Source organism: Macrosteles quadrilineatus, unplaced genomic scaffold (assembly GCF_028750875.1).
Source record: "Macrosteles quadrilineatus isolate MER2022 unplaced genomic scaffold, UCM_ALF_1.0 Scaffold_2__2_contigs__length_208266976, whole genome shotgun sequence".
Taxonomy (NCBI): domain Eukaryota; kingdom Metazoa; phylum Arthropoda; class Insecta; order Hemiptera; family Cicadellidae; genus Macrosteles; species Macrosteles quadrilineatus.
The window spans coordinates 38,584,854-38,593,256 of NW_026542595.1; the positions used below are offsets into that span (position 1 = coordinate 38,584,854).

At 34.3% G+C, this 8,403-nt stretch overlaps 1 long non-coding RNA gene across 1 annotated transcript; it reads left to right on the forward strand.

The window, feature by feature from the left end:
• The first annotated feature begins 564 nt into the window (after positions 1–564).
• On the forward strand, positions 565–5,969 carry LOC128985704 (uncharacterized). Its single transcript, XR_008490063.1, has 3 exons — positions 565–660; positions 4,736–4,879; positions 5,943–5,969. It is a non-coding gene; the product is annotated as an uncharacterized LOC128985704 (long non-coding RNA).
• Positions 5,970–8,403: the final 2,434 nt, after the last annotated feature.

Below are 8,403 nucleotides of genomic sequence, written 5' to 3' on the forward strand. Positions count from 1 at the left end.
AATCAATGAAGCAGTAGGTTTTTATACATTATTTTAAAGACCATTAAAAGATGAAGTTTTTAGGATTATTTTACAGTCTCTATAGCTCAAATTAGTATAGAAAATCCTACGGGAAAGTTAATGTTGTTTTTCAATAGTCACAAATTCAAACTTCCATTAAACAAGGGCTTATAATTCTGTTTGATCTCAATGATATTGTACTATTATTATTGGAAGTTAAATGAGGATTCTGAAAGTGACAATGAAGTTGAAATGAAAGCAATCTTGAGTGCTTTTATCGTTATTTATCCAAGCAAATACAAATATAAAAACTACATCTTATTTTGTCTGTTGCTGCCTACGTTTGAAGATATGGACAAATAAACTGGTGCCATACTGTCAGTAACACTAAGTTGTTCAACACATACGCATTTTTAACACTAACTTCGTTCCACCCTGTATAATCAGTTAGAGCGCACACAATACTTCACTTTCAACATTCATTATGTTATTTGTTTAAATGTAACCATTATTTTTACCTAGTTAAAAATATAATGGTGAAAGAATTTTACATTTGTGTTTTAGGTAGACTATGAAGACAGGTTTAAAAACCACCAAGACAAAAAACTTGCTATTTTCTACGCCATTTCTGGCACCATTACTGACGAAGACGAGTACAAGGTAAGTAATCTGTTTATAGTTTTAAAGTTTTTGTAAAATTTATGGGATTCCTTTAATGTATGTTGAGTGTTAATTGCCCTTTCTACTTCTTTAATATCGGTATAACCTTCCTGCTAATCAACTACTACAAGTTTATTTACGTATAATTTGATGAAAATGAAATAATCAAGTATGCAATTATTGCAATTATAGTATGCATATTATTCAATTATTGGATACGTGGTAGGTTTCGCAGTTATATTTTACAATCGAGTCAAGAAACTTTAAACTAGATTTTCACAAAGTGTTTATTATTTTTTTAAATTTATGACAACAGCTAATTTTCAACCAAAAAGTGAGTGAGCGTAGCGAACAAACTTCAACCTGTAGGCGAGTTAGCGTAGCGAATGAGCTAACCTAAAGGCAAGTGAGCGCAGCGAACGAGCTCCAACCTAAAGGTGAGTGAGCGTAGCGAACGAACTTCGACCAGGACGTGATTGAGCCATGCGAACGAGCTCATCTTGAAAATGAACGAGCATTTGACATAAAACCACATAGGACAGGACGATGTCTGTCGGGCCAGCTAGTTCTATATAAAAATGAATTGGTACTTACTTAATCCTGTCCTCTTTTACCGGTTGGTGTCGAGGTTACAACAAGGCGCCTCTATGACTTTCTGTCTCAGTGAGTGGCCATGTACGGAGCTGCCCTTCTCACGCAAAGCATCCTAAATGTATATCTCTTCCTTCAATGTCTTTCTCGGTCTACTTGCTCTTTCCCTCAACATGACCTCTTTCATCATCTTCGGAAGCCGAGTTGTGGACATGCCCAAATCATTTTAGTTGCTGTTCCTGTATTGTGATAGTTAAGGGCTTAACATCGTAGGTGTTTCTTATTGCAACATTTCTTATTCTATCCCTTTTTGTTTTGTTCTATACTTTCCTAAGAAACCTCATCTCCATTGCTTGCTTGGAGCTTGATTTTAAGTCTTTTGGTCAAAGTCCAGGATTCACATCCATAGGTCACAGAGTAGGCACAGAGGTAGATTAATAGACTGCTATTTTTTTTTTTTTTATTTCTTTCTTGGCCAGAAATATATTTCTTATGCACCAAAAGATTGCTGCTGCATCCCTTTTATTTTCTTATATTTTTCCATTTTCTGTGATAACTGAGCAACCTCACATTTAAATGTTGGTACCTGTTTCAAGGGGCTATTTCCTACTGAGATTTAATGGTTGACCTTTTCCCCACTGAAGACCATGGTTTTGGTTTTGTTTGCATTTATTGTTATACCTTTTTTATAGCTTATCCACTCATATTTTCATATTATGCTGCAAACGTTCCTCGTTTTCCCCAAACCACTATGTCGTCTGCAAAAGCTAGGCTGCAAATTTTGGCTGTACCGAAACTGCCACGACGTTTTATGATTATAACCCATACCGGAACCGCCACAGCAATTAGGAAGGGCGTTTTCGAGTAAGGTAGAAATACTTAAAATGCCGCAGTGGATTCCTCACGTAGGGGAGGTCAGTTTGGCAACGTGCAGGGAGAAACGGGAATGAGAAAATCCGTTAATCCCCTTATTTATCAGAGTGACGAGTTTGAAACAGAACACTTTACATTGCTCATAACTTAATTAAATGCTTTTCATCTCGCTACTTAAAAGATCATACAGTACTAACTTTGTATTTAAATTAAGTAACAATAGAAGAAGTAATTTAATTTACTGATGAAGGTAGAAATAATTTTATTCTGAAGCATTAAGACTGTAATGGATTTAAAAATTACTCTTTTTAATAGTTTTATATGAAAGCTTTTAACATGTTATAGTTAAAATGTAAATATCTTAACAGTCGCAACACCAAAAACTTAAACTAACATAAAAAAACTCTTTTTTTCCTACGTATTATAATGAAAGAGATGTTAGGACGTTGACGTAAAAAAAAGGTTAAAACAGAAATGGGAATTATAAGTCTCCCGTTTCTCCCCATCTACCTGAGGAATCTGATTTGGCAGTTTCGGTATTTCTCCCCACTCGAAAACACCATTATCCTTCCTAATTGCTGTGGTGGTTTCGTTAGGGTTATGATCATAAAACGTCGTGGAAGTTTTGGTGTGCCCCAAATTCTAACAGCTCTTAATTGATAGTTTCCCACCACAAGGCTTTTAGCTTTAGCTTTCACATTTTTCATTACTTCATCCAGCACTAGAATGAAAAGAAGAGGGTTCAAGTTATCTCCTTGCCTAACTCCTTGTTTTTTGATAAATTCAGTTGAATTTTGATTGCAGGTTCTAGCATAGTTTTCACAAGATGCTATATAAGCTCTTGATCGCATGTATCAATTCATTTGTAGCCTGCAGCTTTGTCAAAACTCTTCAAATTTCGTTCCTCGGTGCTCTATCAAATGCTCCACCACCATAATAAATAAATATATATATATATATATATATATATATAAACATTTTAACGAATGCCGTTTTTGGCCTCTGGGGACATAAAACGGAAAAGTTAATTGGTCCTGGGCCTAGGTCTTACCTTGCCACCTACGGTAATAGCTATTTCCCTATAGGGAAAGCAATAATACAGAGATTCAAAACTTGGTACACAGTCATTGGGCTTTAAAATAATTTTAACACGTTATTCAGTTATACACTTCCTCCTCAGGGAACGGCCCGATAGGAGTCAGAAAAAAATCTTAAATGTAAGCATATGTTGATATATGCTCATCAAACTAAAGGCTTTACTGGTAGAATACAATGCCGCAAATTTGAACTTAAGCGGACGACCGAGTCCAAAATAAAACCAGGCGGGTATCATTGTGTGTGTGTGTGTCCGTTAGCTCAATAACTCGAGCGAAATTATCAGATTTTGATGAAATTTGGTACAAACGTGTGTACATTCGAATGGGTTTGTAAATCAGCATGATCGGACTATAGGGACGGGGGTTTATGGGGTGTTTTATGTGGTAAAAATGGATTTATCTCATTTTTGACACTCAAAACATAAAATTTCCTGATTTCAGTGATGTCTCTTAAAAACTATTTTTTTCAAGGGAGAGGAGGAAAATGTTTTTACGCACACAGGTAGCCAGCCTTTAGTGTGAGACTCCTGAATCTATCACAGACTACTCACTATAAAACCCCCTCTACTCTGTTGGACACAGACCTGGAATTGTTTGTCACATTACTTGTTACATATACATTGTACTATATGTTGCCAGGGCAACATGTGACCTAAGCCCTCAGGGCTCTCACTGTTTTTGGCATTTAGATACTTCATGACCTACACCACATCCCGGTCAAGGTCGAGCTTCTTGGCGCGGAGAATACCCTGGATGTAATGTGACACACAGGTCCAATTGTCCTCACCGGTATGACCGTGTCCACTGACAGCAGTCCTACTAACTGTTGAGCCTCCAGGCGGGCCAGTGGCAGTGGAAAAAGGTATGTTCCACGTCATCGGGAATGCCTGAGCAGTATCCAAACTATTTAGAAGAGCTTAAAAACAAATAATGTAGTACATTGAAGAGTTATTGTACAGTTATTGGTTAGGGCAATTTGAAAAATATAAAATTTAAAATTCCATATTATGTTATGGGAGGATAAATAAACTGTTATCTGTATGCATATGTATGTGTACATATAATAATTTTAACTAATGGTTTCGTTGGCCTCTGGGGACATCAAAATTAAAAATAAATCGGCCCCGGGTCCAGGTCTTACCATGAGACATATGGTAATAGGTTATTCCAAATGGGGGATTCGCTAAAAACAACTATCCTTACCATAGCCAGCGTTTGCAGCATAATTTTAATTTGTTATATACACGTCCCTGCCGCAGCTGTGATCATTTCCTTGGCTGAAGAGGACATAGTCCTTAAAACAGTCTAGTAGGGTTTAGTTCAGTGGTGATTCAGCTCTCGGGTCTGGAGAATCACGAAAGGAAGATTCCAGAATCTGGCTGCCTAATCATTAGAAGGTTCAATTATTTTATATTATATACCCCTGTTAGAAACAATGTTGTTTGATTTCGATGTAATAACTGAAGGACTACTATTGTACTTATCTAAATAAAAATAGTTTATGAATGTTACAGGCTAAAGCTGCGGAGGAGTTTGCATTGCATGGTGTTAAAAACGGAGTTTACTTAGTTGTGCACCTAGCCAGCCTATCTGCTGACATCAAAGAGAAATACATATTTCCATCGAAGGATAGCTTGGTTTTCCAATGGGAAAATAAGGTAAACCTGGGGCTTTGTTAACTGTAAATAGTATAATAATAATGTTATGTAAATGTAATAAGTACTTAAGCTGAACTAAGATGCTATGGAATCCGCCTTATTTTTACGTAAATTGAATCCTTTAAATTTTGGTTTAGTAGCTAGATGATATAAATCTTTCACTTGACATTTAAGTCAATTTAGTTCCAAGAGAAGTGTATATTTCCCTGCCTTTATTACATGAGCACATGGCTTATGCATCAAATCCTTAGGCTCAGCTCTGAAGTTAGGTATTATCATAGATTAAACACACAGTATGTTTAATCTATGTTATTACATGTCCATAATATGCATAAATGATAAATACTAAGTACATTCTAGTCTTATGGACAAACTAACTAAACCACATATACTGGCTGCTTTCAAGTCTCTCAGATAATTTAAACCTCATTTGGGTTTTCACCTTTTTTCATTTGGGGTTTCATTTGGGTTTGGTATCTACTTTTAGTTTAAGCAACGGCTCAAACTATATTTAAATTCTAAGTTCTTCATTTCACCCTAACATCAAAGTCAGTCAAGCATTGAAGCCCTACATACAGTCTTATTGCCGCCATTTCCTTTAGTGAATTAGCAGGCAGATGTGTTGGAACTTAAAACTTGTTGGTTACACCATAGATTTAGTTGAAAAGATAAATTATCGTACACATCTTGCCATTGCACCCCACCCCCCCCCCCTGCTACACCACCTATGGTTTCATTGTCTTCTACAACTTAATTGGTTGTTAATTGCTATCATCCAATGATAATTCGCAACTGTGACTGGGTGATTTCAGAGGTGGTGAATTTATTTTTCAGTTTAAAAATCCTCTGGAGCGAAGAGCGGGTCTGAGGTATAGTATGCCTAAAGATTATTAAACATGTACGTAGATAAATACCACTATTCCTTAAAATAGTGAATAATCTAAATAACTTTAAAAACTGCTACTATTGAAATCATTTCGATAAATATAAGTTGTTTCAATTTTGTACCAAGCTATTACTGTCACATATTTTGTTCAAATAATGATTGATACTTATTTTACAGTACAGACATGTCCGTATTACTGACAAAGTAAGTATAAAGTAATTTTATCAACTAGTCAATTATGTTTATAAACCTGACAACTTTTTCTGGCCGATGGCTTAGTTTAGATTCTGTGATACTATTTATACTTATAATACCCCCACCGCAGCAAACCTGCCGACTAAGCGAATTGCCTATGCTTCCATTTGTCTGAATTCATTTTCAGTTAAATATATTTTAATAACATTAGGATTAACGAGTACCTAGGTTTGCTGCTACAAGGAAACTAATAAAGTGTGTTTTTGAGTAAAATATTGATAGCTTAGTACAAAATAAATAAATTTGCCAAGTTTGATTAAAATATATTCATAAACAAGCAAACTACAACATTTGACAATATTCTCCATAAGAATAACATGGGAATTTTAAATTTACAATTTTTTTAATTTTCTCCGTTACTAATAATCGAACAAAAATACTTTTACATACTAAATTATTTGTTTTTTAAGCTCTTTAAAGAGAAATTGGGAAATTTTGTGTTTTGAGGGTCAAAAGTGAGAAAAACCAATTTTTACCCCATAAAACCCCCCGTAAAGACCCGTTCCCATGGTCCGATCGTGCTGGTTCGCGAACTCATTCAAGTTTATCCCGCTTTACACCTTTAAACCAAATTTCATCAAAATCGGACAAAAATTACTCAAGTTATCGCGTTCACGGACGTATATATATATATATATATATATATAAGTCTATATACATATATATATATATACATATATAAAATTTTGAACGAATAGTGTTTTTGGCCTCTGGGAACATCAAAATGAAAAAGTAAATCGGTCCCGGGTCTAGGTCTTACCGTGCCACCTACGGTAATAGCTACTTCCCTATAGGGAAATTCGCTAAAAGGTAAATATCACAATAGACTGAGTGTGTTTTATCTATGATACCACAACAGAGCAGAGAATAATACCCCCGCCGCAGCAAACATTCAGACTAGGCAATTTTTTGATAATGCTTTTTACTAGAGATTTGAGAAAGGCCACTTTTATACGTGTACATTCTGCTAGGTGAAAAAACCGTAGATACTGTAGACCTGCAACTATCAGTATAGTATTCCCGCATCGATATTAACCTACTTAGAACTCCGCCCCGTAGGGTTTCAAAGTTCTGAGGCAAAGTTTGTGAAATGTAAACTAGTGGCTTGTAGGGGTAGAAGATCTTAAAACCCCAAATATAAAATAAATTATTGTTATAGTTTCAAACAAGCTAACTAAGAATCAAATAATCTATTTTTATTAATACACGTGTACACTATTTTTGTTGTTGGAACATTCTCTTTGATTTTCATTTTCACTAAATGATGTTATTTCTTCAAGTGTTTCAACTCAGCTAAATCAACAAAAAATTGTCTTTGAGTAAATACTGTTTTACTTTAGTATTTCTCAGCTATGAAATTAAATAAAATAAAAAATCCTTCATTTATTCAGGCAAAGTTATAGCCACATGGCTCTTTCCTACACTTAAACTGACTAATATAAAATGAATTAATTACAAATGAAGAACTTCATCTAATACACATTTTTATACTAACTATAAATAAACATATATCATGGCTGGAATCCCACTGAATTATTCTTTATAAATATTGTCAGCTTTATTCCCTATTCAAATATTATTAATTTTAATGAGTACGTAACGTAGGATTTTTACTACAGGGAAGACTATAAGGTTTTTTTTATGAATATGTGTAAAGCTTAGTATGAAGGAAATAAATTTTCCAAATTTCATTAAAATATGTCCACAATCAAGCTACAACAGTTTATTTATTCTCCATTAAAATTACATAATAATGTTTAATTTAATTTTTTGACAAGGCATACAACAACGCTTCAATATCCTAAATGATTTTTTTAGCTCTATAAAATGGTTTGGAAAGCAATTGCCAAATTTCATCTTTTTTGGATGAAAATGGGGAAAATCCATTTTACCCCAAAAAACCCCATAAACCCCTGTCACCATAGTCCGATGATACTGGTTTTCAAACTCGTTCGGATAAAAGTAGTTTTACACGTTTGTAGCAAATTTCATAAAAATAGGATAATTTTAGGTCGAGTTGTCATACTAACTGGCATACATGTATATGATATGTACTTGTAACTTGTACTTCACATTAGAGACACATTTAGAGAAAAGGAGTTGTGTTTTCTGCAACACTGCTTTAATTTTACTATGGAGAATATCACAAAACTGAGCTGTACGCAATTAACTTTTGCTTCTAAAATCAATAAAATATGTTTAACTATATTTCTTTACTCTATGGTTAGTGTGTAAATTAATGTACTGTAAATACAATGAACTAAAGAACAAGTAAAAATAAGAAGTGGTATGTATTTTATATTGTTGTTTCTTATTTGTATTGATAAAATTGGTGCCCTGTAAACGATATTAAGGGTTGGCTTTCTTACAAAATGTAATACAA